The sequence below is a fragment of the Phyllobates terribilis genome, unplaced genomic scaffold, assembly GCF_046119375.1.
Source record: "Phyllobates terribilis strain yellow unplaced genomic scaffold, ASM4611937v1 Scaffold_414__1_contigs__length_1644244, whole genome shotgun sequence".
NCBI lineage: Eukaryota > Metazoa > Chordata > Amphibia > Anura > Dendrobatidae > Phyllobates > Phyllobates terribilis.
The window spans coordinates 714,770-734,047 of NW_027363174.1; the positions used below are offsets into that span (position 1 = coordinate 714,770).

The following is a 19,278-nucleotide window of genomic DNA, read 5'->3' on the forward strand; positions in this document are numbered from 1 at the left end:
ACTGCAGGCGGGATACCTGGATGGCTGAATGTCACTGAGAAGCTCACAGAGACCGCCATAAGCAACAGTTTAAAAGAATGCCACAGACTAATCAACCAAACTTTTTGGGTTGGTTTCTCTTTTATAGTCTGCAGGCATTAAATGAAAGAAGTCAGTGTTCCAGCAGAGGGAGACAACGTTTCAGAAAAGGCATTGTAGCAAACCAAAAAAGAAATTTTAAGCGCAGCAGAGTAACCAGCTCACATACCTGTTAGCTCAGGTGAGTTTAAAAGGCTGCTGTTGATAACAAGGGCATTTGCTAAATAGATGGTGTGTGTGCAACAATATACTGAAAGGTCAATTATATTGTGCAGCTTATCTCACCACCTGTAGTTATTTAGGTGAAAGCTCCAAAATGCTTGCCTAATATGTCTGTTTATCCAAAAGGAAGTATAGAGGGAGAGCTAGATAGATAGCATTGCATTACATTACATTACATGGCAATGCAATGCACAGTTGCTGAAGTTGAACCAAAATGAGCTTGTCATCTGGCTTCTGCAACTTTTAACATGAAAAATCCAATGAGGAGAAGAAAAGCAAAGCCAAAGAGTCCATCCCAAAATCCGACAAACAAGCAAAATGAACAAAAAGCATTGAATTCAATTCTTTCTGATTTTAGAAACTGCATTAAAGAAGGGGTGCACCGGTCCTGGAGATACTGCAATACCAGGTCAATGCGTGGAGTGGACAGAGCAAGCTCTTTTTCCATCTCCCTGTTCTAAAAATCCATTTAATATATGGTCCCCAGATAGGGGACGTATCAGATATTAAACTGATAAGAACAGATACTACACTTGATCTTAGCCAAAAGGCCGAGAAGCGATAACCAGAATTGGTTTCCGACTACGGTGCCACCCAAGGATTCTGAAAAGTCCATTTGTGGAGATGGCCACCTGGACTCCCGTTAAGAAGACATGCTGTCAACCTCTAGATCCCTCACATGCCTGCACTTTTCGGCTTGCTGCTGCTGCAATCCACGCGTTTTAGATCTGCATAACTCCACCTCTTTTAGCACAGTACCCTCAACCCCCAGCTGTTCCCACCCGCCTCAACACCGTTGGAAGGGAGGAGAACCAATTAAGGCGGGGGGGGGGGGGGTGGAACGAGCAGCTGTCTACCCTTAGCAGGAGGGTTGCTGATTAATTACCTCTCCTGCTGCTGCTGCTGCTGGCTGTCCAGCAGCAGACTGAAGGTGGCTGCTGCTGTGCGCAGGTATATAAAGGCTCAGAGCCTATTATGACACGCGCAGCCAGCGTTCCATTGCCACATTCCGTCTACTGCAGGCGGGATACCTGGATGGCTGAATGTCACTGAGAAGCTCACAGAGACCGCCATAAGCAACAGTTTAAAAGAATGCCACAGACTAATCAACCAAACTTTTTGGGTTGGTTTCTCTTTTATAGTCTGCAGTCATTAAATGAAAGAAGTCAGTGTTCCAGCAGAGGGAGACAACGTTTCAGAAAAGGCATTGTAGCAAACCAAAAAAGAAATTTTAAGCGCAGCAGAGTAACCAGCTCACATACCTGTTAGCTCAGGTGAGTTTAAAAGGCTGCTGTTGATAACAAGGGCATTTGCTAAATAGATGGTGTGTGTGCAACAATATACTGAAAGGTCAATTTTATTGTGCAGCTTATCTCACCACCTGTAGTTATTTAGGTGAAAGCTCCAAAATGCTTGCCTAATATGTCTGTTTATCCAAAAGGAAGTATAGAGGGAGAGCTAGATAGATAGCATTGCATTACATTACATTACATGGCAATGCAATGCACAGTTGCTGAAGTTGAACCAAAATGAGCTTGTCATCTGGCTTCTGCAACTTTTAACATGAAAAATCCAATGAGGAGAAGAAAAGCAAAGCCAAAGAGTCCATCCCAAAATCCGACAAACAAGCAAAATGAACAAAAAGCATTGAATTCAATTCTTTCTGATTTTAGAAACTGCATTAAAGAAGGGGTGCACCGGTCCTGGAGATACTGCAATACCAGGTCAATGCGTGGAGTGGACAGAGCAAGCTCTTTTTCCATCTCCCTGTTCTAAAAATCCATTTAATATATGGTCCCCAGATAGGGGACGTATCAGATATTAAACTGATAAGAACAGATACTACACTTGATCTTAGCCAAAAGGCCGAGAAGCGATAACCAGAATTGGTTTCCGACTACGGTGCCACCCAAGGATTCTGAAAAGTCCATTTGTGGAGATGGCCACCTGGACTCCCGTTAAGAAGACATGCTGTCAACCTCTAGATCCCTCACATGCCTGCACTTTTCGGCTTGCTGCTGCTGCAATCCACGCGTTTTAGATCTGCATAACTCCACCTCTTTTAGCACAGTACCCTCAACCTCCGGCTGTTCCCACGCGCCTCAACACCGTTGGAAGGGAGGAGAACCAATTAAGGCGGGGGGGGGGGTGGAACGAGCAGCTGTCTACCCTTAGCAGGAGGGTTGCTGATTAATTACCTCTCCTGCTGCTGCTGCTGGCTGTCCAGCAGCAGACTGAAGGTGGCTGCTGCTGTGCGCAGGTATATAAAGGCTCAGAGCCTATTATGACACGCGCAGCCAGCGTTCCATTGCCACATTCCGTCTACTGCAGGCGGGATACCTGGATGGCTGAATGTCACTGAGAAGCTCACAGAGACCGCCATAAGCAACAGTTTAAAAGAATGCCACAGACTAATCAACCAAACTTTTTGGGTTGGTTTCTCTTTTATAGTCTGCAGGCATTAAATGAAAGAAGTCAGTGTTCCAGCAGAGGGAGACAACGTTTCAGAAAAGGCATTGTAGCAAACCAAAAAAGAAATTTTAAGCGCAGCAGAGTAACCAGCTCACATACCTGTTAGCTCAGGTGAGTTTAAAAGGCTGCTGTTGATAACAAGGGCATTTGCTAAATAGATGGTGTGTGTGCAACAATATACTGAAAGGTCAATTATATTGTGCAGCTTATCTCACCACCTGTAGTTATTTAGGTGAAAGCTCCAAAATGCTTGCCTAATATGTCTGTTTATCCAAAAGGAAGTATAGAGGGAGAGCTAGATAGATAGCATTGCATTACATTACATTACATGGCAATGCAATGCACAGTTGCTGAAGTTGAACCAAAATGAGCTTGTCATCTGGCTTCTGCAACTTTTAACATGAAAAATCCAATGAGGAGAAGAAAAGCAAAGCCAAAGAGTCCATCCCAAAATCCGACAAACAAGCAAAATGAACAAAAAGCATTGAATTAAATTCTTTCTGATTTTAGAAACTGCATTAAAGAAGGGGTGCACCGGTCCTGGAGATACTGCAATACCAGGTCAATGCGTGGAGTGGACAGAGCAAGCTCTTTTTCCATCTCCCTGTTCTAAAAATCCATTTAATATATGGTCCCCAGATAGGGGATGTATCAGATATTAAACTGATAAGAACAGATACTACACTTGATCTTAGCCAAAAGGCCGAGAAGCGATAACCAGAATTGGTTTCCGACTACGGTGCCACCCAAGGATTCTGAAAAGTCCATTTGTGGAGATGGCCACCTGGACTCCCGTTAAGAAGACATGCTGTCAACCTCTAGATCCCTCACATGCCTGCACTTTTCGGCTTGCTGCTGCTGCAATCCACGCGTTTTAGATCTGCATAACTCCACCTCTTTTAGCACAGTACCCTCAACCCCCGGCTGTTCCCACCCGCCTCAACACCGTTGGAAGGGAGGAGAACCAATTAAGGCGGGGGGGGGGGTGGAGCGAGCAGCTGTCTACCCTTAGCAGGAGGGTTGCTGATTAATTACCTCTCCTGCTGCTGCTGCTGCTGGCTGTCCAGCAGCAGACTGAAGGTGGCTGCTGCTGTGCGCAGGTATATAAAGGCTCAGAGCCTATTATGACACGCGCAGCCAGCGTTCCATTGCCACATTCCGTCTACTGCAGGCGGGATACCTGGATGGCTGAATGTCACTGAGAAGCTCACAGAGACCGCCATAAGCAACAGTTTAAAAGAATGCCACAGACTAATCAACCAAACTTTTTGGGTTGGTTTCTCTTTTATAGTCTGCAGGCATTAAATGAAAGAAGTCAGTGTTCCAGCAGAGGGAGACAACGTTTCAGAAAAGGCATTGTAGCAAACCAAAAAAGAAATTTTAAGCGCAGCAGAGTAACCAGCTCACATACCTGTTAGCTCAGGTGAGTTTAAAAGGCTGCTGTTGATAACAAGGGCATTTGCTAAATAGATGGTGTGTGTGCAACAATATACTGAAAGGTCAATTATATTGTGCAGCTTATCTCACCACCTGTAGTTATTTAGGTGAAAGCTCCAAAATGCTTGCCTAATATGTCTGTTTATCCAAAAGGAAGTATAGAGGGAGAGCTAGATAGATAGCATTGCATTACATTACATTACATGGCAATGCAATGCACAGTTGCTGAAGTTGAACCAAAATGAGCTTGTCATCTGGCTTCTGCAACTTTTAACATGAAAAATCCAATGAGGAGAAGAAAAGCAAAGCCAAAGTGTCCATCCCAAAATCCGACAAACAAGCAAAATGAACAAAAAGCATTGAATTCAATTCTTTCTGATTTTAGAAACTGCATTAAAGAAGGGGTGCACCGGTCCTGGAGATACTGCAATACCAGGTCAATGCGTGGAGTGGACAGAGCAAGCTCTTTTTCCATCTCCCTGTTCTAAAAATCCATTTAATATATGGTCCCCAGATAGGGGACGTATCAGATATTAAACTGATAAGAACAGATACTACACTTGATCTTAGCCAAAAGGCCGAGAAGCGATAACCAGAATTGGTTTCCGACTACGGTGCCACCCAAGGATTCTGAAAAGTCCATTTGTGGAGATGGCCACCTGGACTCCCGTTAAGAAGACATGCTGTCAACCTCTAGATCCCTCACATGCCTGCACTTTTCGGCTTGCTGCTGCTGCAATCCACGCGTTTTAGATCTGCATAACTCCACCTCTTTTAGCACAGTACCCTCAACCCCCGGCTGTTCCCACCCGCCTCAACACCGTTGGAAGGGAGGAGAACCAATTAAGGCGGGGGGGGGGGTGGAACGAGCAGCTGTCTACCCTTAGCAGGAGGGTTGCTGATTAATTACCTCTCCTGCTGCTGCTGCTGCTGGCTGTCCAGCAGCAGACTGAAGGTGGCTGCTGCTGTGCGCAGGTATATAAAGGCTCAGAGCCTATTATGACACGCGCAGCCAGCGTTCCATTGCCACATTCCGTCTACTGCAGGCGGGATACCTGGATGGCTGAATGTCACTGAGAAGCTCACAGAGACCGCCATAAGCAACAGTTTAAAAGAATGCCACAGACTAATCAACCAAACTTTTTGGGTTGGTTTCTCTTTTATAGTCTGCAGGCATTAAATGAAAGAAGTCAGTGTTCCAGCAGAGGGAGACAACGTTTCAGAAAAGGCATTGTAGCAAACCAAAAAAGAAATTTTAAGCGCAGCAGAGTAACCAGCTCACATACCTGTTAGCTCAGGTGAGTTTAAAAGGCTGCTGTTGATAACAAGGGCATTTGCTAAATAGATGGTGTGTGTGCAACAATATACTGAAAGGTCAATTATATTGTGCAGCTTATCTCACCACCTGTAGTTATTTAGGTGAAAGCTCCAAAATGCTTGCCTAATATGTCTGTTTATCCAAAAGGAAGTATAGAGGGAGAGCTAGATAGATAGCATTGCATTACATTACATTACATGGCAATGCAATGCACAGTTGCTGAAGTTGAACCAAAATGAGCTTGTCATCTGGCTTCTGCAACTTTTAACATGAAAAATCCAATGAGGAGAAGAAAAGCAAAGCCAAAGAGTCCATCCCAAAATCCGACAAACAAGCAAAATGAACAAAAAGCATTGAATTCAATTCTTTCTGATTTTAGAAACTGCATTAAAGAAGGGGTGCACCGGTCCTGGAGATACTGCAATACCAGGTCAATGCGTGGAGTGGACAGAGCAAGCTCTTTTTCCATCTCCCTGTTCTAAAAATCCATTTAATATATGGTCCCCAGATAGGGGACGTATCAGATATTAAACTGATAAGAACAGATACTACACTTGATCTTAGCCAAAAGGCCGAGAAGCGATAACCAGAATTGGTTTCCGACTACGGTGCCACCCAAGGATTCTGAAAAGTCCATTTGTGGAGATGGCCACCTGGACTCCCGTTAAGAAGACATGCTGTCAACCTCTAGATCCCTCACATGCCTGCACTTTTCGGCTTGCTGCTGCTGCAATCCACGCGTTATAGATCTGCATAACTCCACCTCTTTTAGCACAGTACCCTCAACCCCCGGCTGTTCCCACCCGCCTCAACACCGTTGGAAGGGAGGAGAACCAATTAAGGCGGGGGGGGGGTGGAACGAGCAGCTGTCTACCCTTAGCAGGAGGGTTGCTGATTAATTACCTCTCCTGCTGCTGCTGCTGCTGGCTGTCCAGCAGCAGACTGAAGGTGGCTGCTGCTGTGCGCAGGTATATAAAGGCTCAGAGCCTATTATGACACGCGCAGCCAGCGTTCCATTGCCACATTCCGTCTACTGCAGGCGGGATACCTGGATGGCTGAATGTCACTGAGAAGCTCACAGAGACCGCCATAAGCAACAGTTTAAAAGAATGCCACAGACTAATCAACCAAACTTTTTGGATTGGTTTCTCTTTTATAGTCTGCAGGCATTAAATGAAAGAAGTCAGTGTTCCAGCAGAGGGAGACAACGTTTCAGAAAAGGCATTGTAGCAAACCAAAAAAGAAATTTTAAGCGCAGCAGAGTAACCAGCTCACATACCTGTTAGCTCAGGTGAGTTTAAAAGGCTGCTGTTGATAACAAGGGCATTTGCTAAATAGATGGTGTGTGTGCAACAATATACTGAAAGGTCAATTATATTGTGCAGATTATCTCACCACCTGTAGTTATTTAGGTGAAAGCTGCAAAATGCTTGCCTAATATGTCTGTTTATCCAAAAGGAAGTATAGAGGGAGAGCTAGATAGATAGCATTGCATTACATTACATTACATGGCAATGCAATGCAGAGTTGCTGAAGTTGAACCAAAATGAGCTTGTCATCTGGCTTCTGCAACTTTTAACATGAAAAATCCAATGAGGAGAAGAAAAGCAAAGCCAAAGAGTCCATCCCAAAATCCGACAAACAAGCAAAATGAACAAAAAGCATTGAATTCAATTCTTTCTGATTTTAGAAACTGCATTAAAGAAGGGGTGCACCGGTCCTGGAGATACTGCAATACCAGGTCAATGCGTGGAGTGGACAGAGCAAGCTCTTTTTCCATCTCCCTGTTCTAAAAATCCATTTAATATATGGTCCCCAGATAGGGGACGTATCAGATATTAAACTGATAAGAACAGATACTACACTTGATCTTAGCCAAAAGGCCGAGAAGCGATAACCAGAATTGGTTTCCGACTACGGTGCCACCCAAGGATTCTGAAAAGTCCATTTGTGGAGATGGCCACCTGGACTCCCGTTAAGAAGACATGCTGTCAACCTCTAGATCCCTCACATGCCTGCACTTTTCGGCTTGCTGCTGCTGCAATCCACGCGTTTTAGATCTGCATAACTCCACCTCTTTTAGCACAGTACCCTCAACCCCCAGCTGTTCCCACCCGCCTCAACACCGTTGGAAGGGAGGAGAACCAATTAAGGCGGGGGGGGGGTGGAACGAGCAGCTGTCTACCCTTAGCAGGAGGGTTGCTGATTAATTACCTCTCCTGCTGCTGCTGCTGCTGGCTGTCCAGCAGCAGACTGAAGGTGGCTGCTGCTGTGCGCAGGTATATAAAGGCTCAGAGCCTATTATGACACGCGCAGCCAGCGTTCCATTGCCACATTCCGTCTACTGCAGGCGGGATACCTGGATGGCTGAATGTCACTGAGAAGCTCACAGAGACCGCCATAAGCAACAGTTTAAAAGAATGCCACAGACTAATCAACCAAACTTTTTGGGTTGGTTTCTCTTTTATAGTCTGCAGGCATTAAATGAAAGAAGTCAGTGTTCCAGCAGAGGGAGACAACGTTTCAGAAAAGGCATTGTAGCAAACCAAAAAAGAAATTTTAAGCGCAGCAGAGTAACCAGCTCACATACCTGTTAGCTCAGGTGAGTTTAAAAGGCTGCTGTTGATAACAAGGGCATTTGCTAAATAGATGGTGTGTGTGCAACAATATACTGAAAGGTCAATTATATTGTGCAGCTTATCTCACCACCTGTAGTTATTTAGGTGAAAGCTCCAAAATGCTTGCCTAATATGTCTGTTTATCCAAAAGGAAGTATAGAGGGAGAGCTAATTGATAGCATTGCATTACATTACATTACATGGCAATGCAATGCACAGTTGCTGAAGTTGAACCAAAATGAGCTTGTCATCTGGCTTCTGCAACTTTTAACATGAAAAATCCAATGAGGAGAAGAAAAGCAAAGCCAAAGAGTCCATCCCAAAATCCGACAAACAAGCAAAATGAACAAAAAGCATTGAATTCAATTCTTTCTGATTTTAGAAACTGCATTAAAGAAGGGGTGCACCGGTCCTGGAGATACTGCAATACCAGGTCAATGCGTGGAGTGGACAGAGCAAGCTCTTTTTCCATCTCCCTGTTCTAAAAATCCATTTAATATATGGTCCCCAGATAGGGGACGTATCAGATATTAAACTGATAAGAACAGATACTACACTTGATCTTAGCCAAAAGGCCGAGAAGCGATAACCAGAATTGGTTTCCGACTACGGTGCCACCCAAGGATTCTGAAAAGTCCATTTGTGGAGATGGCCACCTGGACTCCCGTTAAGAAGACATGCTGTCAACCTCTAGATCCCTCACATGCCTGCACTTTTCGGCTTGCTGCTGCTGCAATCCACGCGTTATAGATCTGCATAACTCCACCTCTTTTAGCACAGTACCCTCAACCCCCGGCTGTTCCCACCCGCCTCAACACCGTTGGAAGGGAGGAGAACCAATTAAGGCGGGGGGGGGGTGGAACGAGCAGCTGTCTACCCTTAGCAGGAGGGTTGCTGATTAATTACCTCTCCTGCTGCTGCTGCTGCTGGCTGTCCAGCAGCAGACTGAAGGTGGCTGCTGCTGTGCGCAGGTATATAAAGGCTCAGAGCCTATTATGACACGCGCAGCCAGCGTTCCATTGCCACATTCCGTCTACTGCAGGCGGGATACCTGGATGGCTGAATGTCACTGAGAAGCTCACAGAGACCGCCATAAGCAACAGTTTAAAAGAATGCCACAGACTATTCAACCAAACTTTTTGGGTTGGTTTCTCTTTTATAGTCTGCAGGCATTAAATGAAAGAAGTCAGTGTTCCAGCAGAGGGAGACAACGTTTCAGAAAAGGCATTGTAGCAAACCAAAAAAGAAATTTTAAGCGCAGCAGAGTAACCAGCTCACATACCTGTTAGCTCAGGTGAGTTTAAAAGGCTGCTGTTGATAACAAGGGCATTTGCTAAATAGATGGTGTGTGTGCAACAATATACTGAAAGGTCAATTATATTGTGCAGCTTATCTCACCACCTGTAGTTATTTAGGTGAAAGCTCCAAAATGCTTGCCTAATATGTCTGTTTATCCAAAAGGAAGTATAGAGGGAGAGCTAGATAGATAGCATTGCATTACATTACATTACATGGCAATGCAATGCAGAGTTGCTGAAGTTGAACCAAAATGAGCTTGTCATCTGGCTTCTGCAACTTTTAACATGAAAAATCCAATGAGGAGAACAAAAGCAAAGCCAAAGAGTCCATCCCAAAATCCGACAAACAAGCAAAATGAACAAAAAGCAGCATTGAATTCAATTCTTTCTGATTTTAGAAACTGCATTAAAGAAGGGGTGCACCGGTCCTGGAGATACTGCAATACCAGGTCAATGCGTGGAGTGGACAGAGCAAGCTCTTTTTCCATCTCCCTGTTCTAAAAATCCATTTAATATATGGTCCCCAGATAGGGGACGTATCAGATATTAAACTGATAAGAACAGATACTACACTTGATCTTAGCCAAAAGGCCGAGAAGCGATAACCAGAATTGGTTTCCGACTACGGTGCCACCCAAGGATTCTGAAAAGTCCATTTGTGGAGATGGCCACCTGGACTCCCGTTAAGAAGACATGCTGTCAACCTCTAGATCCCTCACATGCCTGCACTTTTCGGCTTGCTGCTGCTGCAATCCACGCGTTTTAGATCTGCATAACTCCACCTCTTTTAGCACAGTACCCTCAACCCCCAGCTGTTCCCACCCGCCTCAACACCGTTGGAAGGGAGGAGAACCAATTAAGGCGGGGGGGGGGGGGGTGGAACGAGCAGCTGTCTACCCTTAGCAGGAGGGTTGCTGATTAATTACCTCTCCTGCTGCTGCTGCTGCTGGCTGTCCAGCAGCAGACTGAAGGTGGCTGCTGCTGTGCGCAGGTATATAAAGGCTCAGAGCCTATTATGACACGCGCAGCCAGCGTTCCATTGCCACATTCCGTCTACTGCAGGCGGGATACCTGGATGGCTGAATGTCACTGAGAAGCTCACAGAGACCGCCATAAGCAACAGTTTAAAAGAATGCCACAGACTAATCAACCAAACTTTTTGGGTTGGTTTCTCTTTTATAGTCTGCAGTCATTAAATGAAAGAAGTCAGTGTTCCAGCAGAGGGAGACAACGTTTCAGAAAAGGCATTGTAGCAAACCAAAAAAGAAATTTTAAGCGCAGCAGAGTAACCAGCTCACATACCTGTTAGCTCAGGTGAGTTTAAAAGGCTGCTGTTGATAACAAGGGCATTTGCTAAATAGATGGTGTGTGTGCAACAATATACTGAAAGGTCAATTTTATTGTGCAGCTTATCTCACCACCTGTAGTTATTTAGGTGAAAGCTCCAAAATGCTTGCCTAATATGTCTGTTTATCCAAAAGGAAGTATAGAGGGAGAGCTAGATAGATAGCATTGCATTACATTACATTACATGGCAATGCAATGCACAGTTGCTGAAGTTGAACCAAAATGAGCTTGTCATCTGGCTTCTGCAACTTTTAACATGAAAAATCCAATGAGGAGAAGAAAAGCAAAGCCAAAGAGTCCATCCCAAAATCCGACAAACAAGCAAAATGAACAAAAAGCATTGAATTCAATTCTTTCTGATTTTAGAAACTGCATTAAAGAAGGGGTGCACCGGTCCTGGAGATACTGCAATACCAGGTCAATGCGTGGAGTGGACAGAGCAAGCTCTTTTTCCATCTCCCTGTTCTAAAAATCCATTTAATATATGGTCCCCAGATAGGGGACGTATCAGATATTAAACTGATAAGAACAGATACTACACTTGATCTTAGCCAAAAGGCCGAGAAGCGATAACCAGAATTGGTTTCCGACTACGGTGCCACCCAAGGATTCTGAAAAGTCCATTTGTGGAGATGGCCACCTGGACTCCCGTTAAGAAGACATGCTGTCAACCTCTAGATCCCTCACATGCCTGCACTTTTCGGCTTGCTGCTGCTGCAATCCACGCGTTTTAGATCTGCATAACTCCACCTCTTTTAGCACAGTACCCTCAACCTCCGGCTGTTCCCACGCGCCTCAACACCGTTGGAAGGGAGGAGAACCAATTAAGGCGGGGGGGGGGGTGGAACGAGCAGCTGTCTACCCTTAGCAGGAGGGTTGCTGATTAATTACCTCTCCTGCTGCTGCTGCTGGCTGTCCAGCAGCAGACTGAAGGTGGCTGCTGCTGTGCGCAGGTATATAAAGGCTCAGAGCCTATTATGACACGCGCAGCCAGCGTTCCATTGCCACATTCCGTCTACTGCAGGCGGGATACCTGGATGGCTGAATGTCACTGAGAAGCTCACAGAGACCGCCATAAGCAACAGTTTAAAAGAATGCCACAGACTAATCAACCAAACTTTTTGGGTTGGTTTCTCTTTTATAGTCTGCAGGCATTAAATGAAAGAAGTCAGTGTTCCAGCAGAGGGAGACAACGTTTCAGAAAAGGCATTGTAGCAAACCAAAAAAGAAATTTTAAGCGCAGCAGAGTAACCAGCTCACATACCTGTTAGCTCAGGTGAGTTTAAAAGGCTGCTGTTGATAACAAGGGCATTTGCTAAATAGATGGTGTGTGTGCAACAATATACTGAAAGGTCAATTATATTGTGCAGCTTATCTCACCACCTGTAGTTATTTAGGTGAAAGCTCCAAAATGCTTGCCTAATATGTCTGTTTATCCAAAAGGAAGTATAGAGGGAGAGCTAGATAGATAGCATTGCATTACATTACATTACATGGCAATGCAATGCACAGTTGCTGAAGTTGAACCAAAATGAGCTTGTCATCTGGCTTCTGCAACTTTTAACATGAAAAATCCAATGAGGAGAAGAAAAGCAAAGCCAAAGAGTCCATCCCAAAATCCGACAAACAAGCAAAATGAACAAAAAGCATTGAATTCAATTCTTTCTGATTTTAGAAACTGCATTAAAGAAGGGGTGCACCGGTCCTGGAGATACTGCAATACCAGGTCAATGCGTGGAGTGGACAGAGCAAGCTCTTTTTCCATCTCCCTGTTCTAAAAATCCATTTAATATATGGTCCCCAGATAGGGGATGTATCAGATATTAAACTGATAAGAACAGATACTACACTTGATCTTAGCCAAAAGGCCGAGAAGCGATAACCAGAATTGGTTTCCGACTACGGTGCCACCCAAGGATTCTGAAAAGTCCATTTGTGGAGATGGCCACCTGGACTCCCGTTAAGAAGACATGCTGTCAACCTCTAGATCCCTCACATGCCTGCACTTTTCGGCTTGCTGCTGCTGCAATCCACGCGTTTTAGATCTGCATAACTCCACCTCTTTTAGCACAGTACCCTCAACCCCCGGCTGTTCCCACCCGCCTCAACACCGTTGGAAGGGAGGAGAACCAATTAAGGCGGGGGGGGGGGGTGGAGCGAGCAGCTGTCTACCCTTAGCAGGAGGGTTGCTGATTAATTACCTCTCCTGCTGCTGCTGCTGCTGGCTGTCCAGCAGCAGACTGAAGGTGGCTGCTGCTGTGCGCAGGTATATAAAGGCTCAGAGCCTATTATGACACGCGCAGCCAGCGTTCCATTGCCACATTCCGTCTACTGCAGGCGGGATACCTGGATGGCTGAATGTCACTGAGAAGCTCACAGAGACCGCCATAAGCAACAGTTTAAAAGAATGCCACAGACTAATCAACCAAACTTTTTGGGTTGGTTTCTCTTTTATAGTCTGCAGGCATTAAATGAAAGAAGTCAGTGTTCCAGCAGAGGGAGACAACGTTTCAGAAAAGGCATTGTAGCAAACCAAAAAAGAAATTTTAAGCGCAGCAGAGTAACCAGCTCACATACCTGTTAGCTCAGGTGAGTTTAAAAGGCTGCTGTTGATAACAAGGGCATTTGCTAAATAGATGGTGTGTGTGCAACAATATACTGAAAGGTCAATTATATTGTGCAGCTTATCTCACCACCTGTAGTTATTTAGGTGAAAGCTCCAAAATGCTTGCCTAATATGTCTGTTTATCCAAAAGGAAGTATAGAGGGAGAGCTAGATAGATAGCATTGCATTACATTACATTACATGGCAATGCAATGCACAGTTGCTGAAGTTGAACCAAAATGAGCTTGTCATCTGGCTTCTGCAACTTTTAACATGAAAAATCCAATGAGGAGAAGAAAAGCAAAGCCAAAGTGTCCATCCCAAAATCCGACAAACAAGCAAAATGAACAAAAAGCATTGAATTCAATTCTTTCTGATTTTAGAAACTGCATTAAAGAAGGGGTGCACCGGTCCTGGAGATACTGCAATACCAGGTCAATGCGTGGAGTGGACAGAGCAAGCTCTTTTTCCATCTCCCTGTTCTAAAAATCCATTTAATATATGGTCCCCAGATAGGGGACGTATCAGATATTAAACTGATAAGAACAGATACTACACTTGATCTTAGCCAAAAGGCCGAGAAGCGATAACCAGAATTGGTTTCCGACTACGGTGCCACCCAAGGATTCTGAAAAGTCCATTTGTGGAGATGGCCACCTGGACTCCCGTTAAGAAGACATGCTGTCAACCTCTAGATCCCTCACATGCCTGCACTTTTCGGCTTGCTGCTGCTGCAATCCACGCGTTTTAGATCTGCATAACTCCACCTCTTTTAGCACAGTACCCTCAACCCCCGGCTGTTCCCACCCGCCTCAACACCGTTGGAAGGGAGGAGAACCAATTAAGGCGGGGGGGGGGGTGGAACGAGCAGCTGTCTACCCTTAGCAGGAGGGTTGCTGATTAATTACCTCTCCTGCTGCTGCTGCTGCTGGCTGTCCAGCAGCAGACTGAAGGTGGCTGCTGCTGTGCGCAGGTATATAAAGGCTCAGAGCCTATTATGACACGCGCAGCCAGCGTTCCATTGCCACATTCCGTCTACTGCAGGCGGGATACCTGGATGGCTGAATGTCACTGAGAAGCTCACAGAGACCGCCATAAGCAACAGTTTAAAAGAATGCCACAGACTAATCAACCAAACTTTTTGGGTTGGTTTCTCTTTTATAGTCTGCAGGCATTAAATGAAAGAAGTCAGTGTTCCAGCAGAGGGAGACAACGTTTCAGAAAAGGCATTGTAGCAAACCAAAAAAGAAATTTTAAGCGCAGCAGAGTAACCAGCTCACATACCTGTTAGCTCAGGTGAGTTTAAAAGGCTGCTGTTGATAACAAGGGCATTTGCTAAATAGATGGTGTGTGTGCAACAATATACTGAAAGGTCAATTATATTGTGCAGCTTATCTCACCACCTGTAGTTATTTAGGTGAAAGCTCCAAAATGCTTGCCTAATATGTCTGTTTATCCAAAAGGAAGTATAGAGGGAGAGCTAGATAGATAGCATTGCATTACATTACATTACATGGCAATGCAATGCACAGTTGCTGAAGTTGAACCAAAATGAGCTTGTCATCTGGCTTCTGCAACTTTTAACATGAAAAATCCAATGAGGAGAAGAAAAGCAAAGCCAAAGAGTCCATCCCAAAATCCGACAAACAAGCAAAATGAACAAAAAGCATTGAATTCAATTCTTTCTGATTTTAGAAACTGCATTAAAGAAGGGGTGCACCGGTCCTGGAGATACTGCAATACCAGGTCAATGCGTGGAGTGGACAGAGCAAGCTCTTTTTCCATCTCCCTGTTCTAAAAATCCATTTAATATATGGTCCCCAGATAGGGGACGTATCAGATATTAAACTGATAAGAACAGATACTACACTTGATCTTAGCCAAAAGGCCGAGAAGCGATAACCAGAATTGGTTTCCGACTACGGTGCCACCCAAGGATTCTGAAAAGTCCATTTGTGGAGATGGCCACCTGGACTCCCGTTAAGAAGACATGCTGTCAACCTCTAGATCCCTCACATGCCTGCACTTTTCGGCTTGCTGCTGCTGCAATCCACGCGTTATAGATCTGCATAACTCCACCTCTTTTAGCACAGTACCCTCAACCCCCGGCTGTTCCCACCCGCCTCAACACCGTTGGAAGGGAGGAGAACCAATTAAGGCGGGGGGGGGGGTGGAACGAGCAGCTGTCTACCCTTAGCAGGAGGGTTGCTGATTAATTACCTCTCCTGCTGCTGCTGCTGCTGGCTGTCCAGCAGCAGACTGAAGGTGGCTGCTGCTGTGCGCAGGTATATAAAGGCTCAGAGCCTATTATGACACGCGCAGCCAGCGTTCCATTGCCACATTCCGTCTACTGCAGGCGGGATACCTGGATGGCTGAATGTCACTGAGAAGCTCACAGAGACCGCCATAAGCAACAGTTTAAAAGAATGCCACAGACTAATCAACCAAACTTTTTGGATTGGTTTCTCTTTTATAGTCTGCAGGCATTAAATGAAAGAAGTCAGTGTTCCAGCAGAGGGAGACAACGTTTCAGAAAAGGCATTGTAGCAAACCAAAAAAGAAATTTTAAGCGCAGCAGAGTAACCAGCTCACATACCTGTTAGCTCAGGTGAGTTTAAAAGGCTGCTGTTGATAACAAGGGCATTTGCTAAATAGATGGTGTGTGTGCAACAATATACTGAAAGGTCAATTATATTGTGCAGATTATCTCACCACCTGTAGTTATTTAGGTGAAAGCTGCAAAATGCTTGCCTAATATGTCTGTTTATCCAAAAGGAAGTATAGAGGGAGAGCTAGATAGATAGCATTGCATTACATTACATTACATGGCAATGCAATGCAGAGTTGCTGAAGTTGAACCAAAATGAGCTTGTCATCTGGCTTCTGCAACTTTTAACATGAAAAATCCAATGAGGAGAAGAAAAGCAAAGCCAAAGAGTCCATCCCAAAATCCGACAAACAAGCAAAATGAACAAAAAGCATTGAATTCAATTCTTTCTGATTTTAGAAACTGCATTAAAGAAGGGGTGCACCGGTCCTGGAGATACTGCAATACCAGGTCAATGCGTGGAGTGGACAGAGCAAGCTCTTTTTCCATCTCCCTGTTCTAAAAATCCATTTAATATATGGTCCCCAGATAGGGGACGTATCAGATATTAAACTGATAAGAACAGATACTACACTTGATCTTAGCCAAAAGGCCGAGAAGCGATAACCAGAATTGGTTTCCGACTACGGTGCCACCCAAGGATTCTGAAAAGTCCATTTGTGGAGATGGCCACCTGGACTCCCGTTAAGAAGACATGCTGTCAACCTCTAGATCCCTCACATGCCTGCACTTTTCGGCTTGCTGCTGCTGCAATCCACGCGTTTTAGATCTGCATAACTCCACCTCTTTTAGCACAGTACCCTCAACCCCCAGCTGTTCCCACCCGCCTCAACACCGTTGGAAGGGAGGAGAACCAATTAAGGCGGGGGGGGGGTGGAACGAGCAGCTGTCTACCCTTAGCAGGAGGGTTGCTGATTAATTACCTCTCCTGCTGCTGCTGCTGCTGGCTGTCCAGCAGCAGACTGAAGGTGGCTGCTGCTGTGCGCAGGTATATAAAGGCTCAGAGCCTATTATGACACGCGCAGCCAGCGTTCCATTGCCACATTCCGTCTACTGCAGGCGGGATACCTGGATGGCTGAATGTCACTGAGAAGCTCACAGAGACCGCCATAAGCAACAGTTTAAAAGAATGCCACAGACTAATCAACCAAACTTTTTGGGTTGGTTTCTCTTTTATAGTCTGCAGGCATTAAATGAAAGAAGTCAGTGTTCCAGCAGAGGGAGACAACGTTTCAGAAAAGGCATTGTAGCAAACCAAAAAAGAAATTTTAAGCGCAGCAGAGTAACCAGCTCACATACCTGTTAGCTCAGGTGAGTTTAAAAGGCTGCTGTTGATAACAAGGGCATTTGCTAAATAGATGGTGTGTGTGCAACAATATACTGAAAGGTCAATTATATTGTGCAGCTTATCTCACCACCTGTAGTTATTTAGGTGAAAGCTCCAAAATGCTTGCCTAATATGTCTGTTTATCCAAAAGGAAGTATAGAGGGAGAGCTAGATAGATAGCATTGCATTACATTACATTACATGGCAATGCAATGCACAGTTGCTGAAGTTGAACCAAAATGAGCTTGTCATCTGGCTTCTGCAACTTTTAACATGAAAAATCCAATGAGGAGAAGAAAAGCAAAGCCAAAGAGTCCATCCCAAAATCCGACAAACAAGCAAAATGAACAAAAAGCATTGAATTCAATTCTTTCTGATTTTAGAAACTGCATTAAAGAAGGGGTGCACCGGTCCTGGAGATACTGCAATACCAGGTCAATGCGTGGAGTGGACAGAGCAAGCTCTTTTTCCATCTCCCTGTTCTAAAAATCCATTTAATATATGGTCCCCAGATAGGGGACGTATCAGATATTAAACTGATAAGAACAGATACTACACTTGATCTTAGCCAAAAGGCCGAGAAGCGATAACCAGAATTGGTTTCCGACTACGGTGCCACCCAAGGATTCTGAAAAGTCCATTTGTGGAGATGGCCACCTGGACTCCCGTTAAGAAGACATGCTGTCAACCTCTAGATCCCTCACATGCCTGCACTTTTCGGCTTGCTGCTGCTGCAATCCACGCGTTATAGATCTGCATAACTCCACCTCTTTTAGCACAGTACCCTCAACCCCCGGCTGTTCCCACCCGCCTCAACACCGTTGGAAGGGAGGAGAACCAATTAAGGCGGGGGGGGGGGTGGAACGAGCAGCTGTCTACCCTTAGCAGGAGGGTTGCTGATTAATTACCTCTCCTGCTGCTGCTGCTGCTGGCTGTCCAGCAGCAGACTGAAGGTGGCTGCTGCTGTGCGCAGGTATATAAAGGCTCAGAGCCTATTATGACACGCGCAGCCAGCGTTCCATTGCCACATTCCGTCTACTGCAGGCGGGATACCTGGATGGCTGAATGTCACTGAGAAGCTCACAGAGACCGCCATAAGCAACAGTTTAAAAGAATGCCACAGACTAATCAACCAAACTTTTTGGATTGGTTTCTCTTTTATAGTCTGCAGGCATTAAATGAAAGAAGTCAGTGTTCCAGCAGAGGGAGACAACGTTTCAGAAAAGGCATTGTAGCAAACCAAAAAAGAAATTTTAAGCGCAGCAGAGTAACCAGCTCACATACCTGTTAGCTCAGGTGAGTTTAAAAGGCTGCTGTTGATAACAAGGGCATTTGCTAAATAGATGGTGTGTGTGCAACAATATACTGAAAGGTCAATTATATTGTGCAGATTATCTCACCACCTGTAGTTATTTAGGTGAAAGCTGCAAAATGCTTGCCTAATATGTCTGTTTATCCAAAAGGAAGTATAGAGGGAGAGCTAGATAGATAGCATTGCATTACATTACATTACATGGCAATGCAATGCAGAGTTGCTGAAGTTGAACCAAAATGAGCTTGTCATCTGGCTTCTGCAACTTTTAACATGAAAAATCCAATGAGGAGAAGAAAAGCAAAGCCAAAGAGTCCATCCCAAAATCCGACAAACAAGCAAAATGAACAAAAAGCATTGAATTCAATTCTTTCTGATTTTAGAAACTGCATTAAAGAAGGGGTGCACCGGTCCTGGAGATACTGCAATACCAGGTCAATGCGTGGAGTGGACAGAGCAAGCTCTTTTTCCATCTCCCTGTTCTAAAAATCCATTTAATATATGGTCCCCAGATAGGGGACGTATCAGATATTAAACTGATAAGAACAGATACTACACTTGATCTTAGCCAAAAGGCCGAGAAGCGATAACCAGAATTGGTTTCCGACTACGGTGCCACCCAAGGATTCTGAAAAG

The 19,278-nt window shown here is 44.9% G+C and overlaps 15 non-coding genes across 15 annotated transcripts; all 15 read right to left on the reverse strand.

The window, feature by feature from the left end:
- Positions 1–672: 672 nt before the first annotated feature.
- LOC141226687 (U2 spliceosomal RNA) lies at positions 673–863 on the reverse strand. The gene has a single exon (XR_012293813.1). It is a non-coding gene; the product is annotated as a U2 spliceosomal RNA (small nuclear RNA).
- A 1,124-nt stretch (positions 864–1,987) lies between these two features.
- On the reverse strand, positions 1,988–2,178 carry LOC141226689 (U2 spliceosomal RNA). Its single transcript, XR_012293814.1, has one exon. It is a non-coding gene; the product is annotated as a U2 spliceosomal RNA (small nuclear RNA).
- A 1,118-nt stretch (positions 2,179–3,296) lies between these two features.
- Positions 3,297–3,487, reverse strand: LOC141226081 (U2 spliceosomal RNA). Its single transcript, XR_012293310.1, has one exon. It is a non-coding gene; the product is annotated as a U2 spliceosomal RNA (small nuclear RNA).
- Positions 3,488–4,608: 1,121 nt separating this feature from the next.
- Positions 4,609–4,799, reverse strand: LOC141226690 (U2 spliceosomal RNA). Its single transcript, XR_012293815.1, has one exon. It is a non-coding gene; the product is annotated as a U2 spliceosomal RNA (small nuclear RNA).
- A 1,121-nt stretch (positions 4,800–5,920) lies between these two features.
- Positions 5,921–6,111, reverse strand: LOC141226691 (U2 spliceosomal RNA). Its single transcript, XR_012293816.1, has one exon. It is a non-coding gene; the product is annotated as a U2 spliceosomal RNA (small nuclear RNA).
- A 1,120-nt stretch (positions 6,112–7,231) lies between these two features.
- LOC141226693 (U2 spliceosomal RNA) lies at positions 7,232–7,422 on the reverse strand. The gene has a single exon (XR_012293818.1). It is a non-coding gene; the product is annotated as a U2 spliceosomal RNA (small nuclear RNA).
- Positions 7,423–8,541: 1,119 nt separating this feature from the next.
- Positions 8,542–8,732, reverse strand: LOC141226694 (U2 spliceosomal RNA). Its single transcript, XR_012293819.1, has one exon. It is a non-coding gene; the product is annotated as a U2 spliceosomal RNA (small nuclear RNA).
- Positions 8,733–9,855: 1,123 nt separating this feature from the next.
- On the reverse strand, positions 9,856–10,046 carry LOC141226695 (U2 spliceosomal RNA). Its single transcript, XR_012293820.1, has one exon. It is a non-coding gene; the product is annotated as a U2 spliceosomal RNA (small nuclear RNA).
- A 1,124-nt stretch (positions 10,047–11,170) lies between these two features.
- Positions 11,171–11,361, reverse strand: LOC141226696 (U2 spliceosomal RNA). The gene has a single exon (XR_012293821.1). It is a non-coding gene; the product is annotated as a U2 spliceosomal RNA (small nuclear RNA).
- Positions 11,362–12,479: 1,118 nt separating this feature from the next.
- LOC141226082 (U2 spliceosomal RNA) lies at positions 12,480–12,670 on the reverse strand. Its single transcript, XR_012293311.1, has one exon. It is a non-coding gene; the product is annotated as a U2 spliceosomal RNA (small nuclear RNA).
- A 1,122-nt stretch (positions 12,671–13,792) lies between these two features.
- LOC141226697 (U2 spliceosomal RNA) lies at positions 13,793–13,983 on the reverse strand. Its single transcript, XR_012293822.1, has one exon. It is a non-coding gene; the product is annotated as a U2 spliceosomal RNA (small nuclear RNA).
- Positions 13,984–15,104: 1,121 nt separating this feature from the next.
- LOC141226698 (U2 spliceosomal RNA) lies at positions 15,105–15,295 on the reverse strand. The gene has a single exon (XR_012293823.1). It is a non-coding gene; the product is annotated as a U2 spliceosomal RNA (small nuclear RNA).
- Positions 15,296–16,416: 1,121 nt separating this feature from the next.
- Positions 16,417–16,607, reverse strand: LOC141226699 (U2 spliceosomal RNA). The gene has a single exon (XR_012293824.1). It is a non-coding gene; the product is annotated as a U2 spliceosomal RNA (small nuclear RNA).
- Positions 16,608–17,727: 1,120 nt separating this feature from the next.
- On the reverse strand, positions 17,728–17,918 carry LOC141226700 (U2 spliceosomal RNA). Its single transcript, XR_012293825.1, has one exon. It is a non-coding gene; the product is annotated as a U2 spliceosomal RNA (small nuclear RNA).
- A 1,121-nt stretch (positions 17,919–19,039) lies between these two features.
- On the reverse strand, positions 19,040–19,230 carry LOC141226701 (U2 spliceosomal RNA). The gene has a single exon (XR_012293826.1). It is a non-coding gene; the product is annotated as a U2 spliceosomal RNA (small nuclear RNA).
- Between the last annotated feature and the right edge of the window lie 48 nt (positions 19,231–19,278).